This window comes from Rhinopithecus bieti, unplaced genomic scaffold, assembly GCF_001698545.2.
Source record: "Rhinopithecus bieti isolate Rb0 unplaced genomic scaffold, ASM169854v2 scaffold_35536, whole genome shotgun sequence".
NCBI classification, from domain to species: Eukaryota; Metazoa; Chordata; class Mammalia; order Primates; family Cercopithecidae; genus Rhinopithecus; species Rhinopithecus bieti.
Window position 1 is genome coordinate 57,932 of NW_016814959.1, and position 1,950 is coordinate 59,881.

Sequence of the window (1,950 nt, forward strand, 5' to 3'; positions counted from 1 at the left end):
TATTTTTAGTAGAGACGGGCTTTCACCATGTTAGCCAGGATGGTCTCGATCTCCTGACCTCGTGATCCGCCCGTCTCGGCCTCCCAAAGTGCTGGTATTACAGGCTTGAGCCACCGCACCCGGCCCGTGTCTACATATTTCTAAATACATGCCACACACACACACACACACACACACACACACACACACATTCACAATATGTCCTGCTTAAAAACTAAGATTGTATTGTGTCTACATATTTCTAAATACATGCAACAGACATACACACACACCCCCCACATTCACAATATGTCCTGCTTAAAAATACTAAGCAGGACGTATTTAAGAATTGTAGGCTCATGCCCATAATCCCACTGCTTTGGGAGGCCAAGATGGGAGGATCTCTTGAGGCCAGGAGCTTGAGACCAGCTTGGGCAACACAGCAAGACCCTGTCTCTAAAAAATAAAATAAAATAAAATAAAATGATAAAAACATTAGCTGGGTGTGGTGGCACATGCCTGTAGTCCCAGTTACTCTGGAGGCTGAGGCAGGGGGATCACTTGATTTCAGGAGTTCAAAGCTGCAATGAGCTATGATTGGGCCACTGTATTCCAGCTTTGGTAACAGGTGAGACACTGTCTCTTAAAAACAAAAAAATTTAAAAAACAAAACATTTTAAAAGTCACAGTGAAATCATCATTCCCAAAACACTGTGAGGCCTTGAAGCTATTTAAACTCCCTGGCTCTGGTTTCTTCAACTGTAAAATGGGTAATAGGTTTGGGCAATCTCCAAGTTCATTGGGCTAGATGTCCACGTTTTACTTTTTCTAAACCTCAAACATGATTCTGGTTAATATTTTCAAAGCATGGTTGCTATTCAAGTAGCCTTTTGGGAGATGGAAGATATTCCTGGCTGGGTGTGGTGGCTCGCACCTGTAATACCAGCACTTTGAGAGGACAAGGAGCTTGAGTCCAGGAGTTTGTGACCAGTCTGGCAACATGGTGAAACCCCATCTCTACAAAAAATACACACACACACACTAGCTGGGCATGGTGGTGAAAATCTGTAGTCCCAGCTACTCAGAAGGCTAAGGTGGAAGGACTGCTTGAGCCCAGGAGACGGAAGTTGCAGTGAGCTCAGATCGCGCCAATGCACTCCAGCCTGGGCAACAGAATGAGACCCTGAAAAAAAAAAAAAAAGATATTCCCCAAAATCTATTCAGGAGCCACATAAATCAAATTGCTAGTTTGTTTTTAATAATTACTAATTCAGCTGAGGATGTCATCTACAATTACCTGTCGCTTCCAATGTTTCACCTTTCACTCACTACAATTACCGTTTAGCCATATCCTAAAAACTCATCTTGGCTCTGGAATGTAGTAAGGAAAATGGAAAAAACAAACCAGAGTAAACAGTAATCAAAACAAAAGCAAAGTTTTTCTCCTCCCAGCAATTAATGTGAAAACCCCAGGGGGTTCTGTAAAAAAGGCAGGCTCCATGAATGGATTTCTTCTGTGTTTTGTTTTAATAGCTATATGATAAAGGGCCCCTACAATCTGATTTTTCAAATGTAACACAGAATTTAAAAACTGTTACCTCTAACTACTAGACCTTCGAAAGATACACATTTTATTGAATTACTTTTAGATGGTAGCAATTATAATGGATCTCACTCTAAGACACATTGTCTATGTCTAATACAGTAGCCACATGTGGTCATTTAAAGCTTAATAAAATTAAAAAATTCAGTTCCACATTTCAAATGCCTCACAGATAAATGTAGGTACTAACTAGTGTATTGAATAGCACAGGTAAAGAACATTTCCATCACTGCAGAACGTCATACTGGACAGAGCCACTCTAAAATTACTATTAATTTTCAAAAAGAAAAACTTTTAGGATGTGATAAATACAAAGGCATTTTTTTCTCCTCTGCTGTATTCCTTTTTTTTTTTTTTTTTTTTTTTTT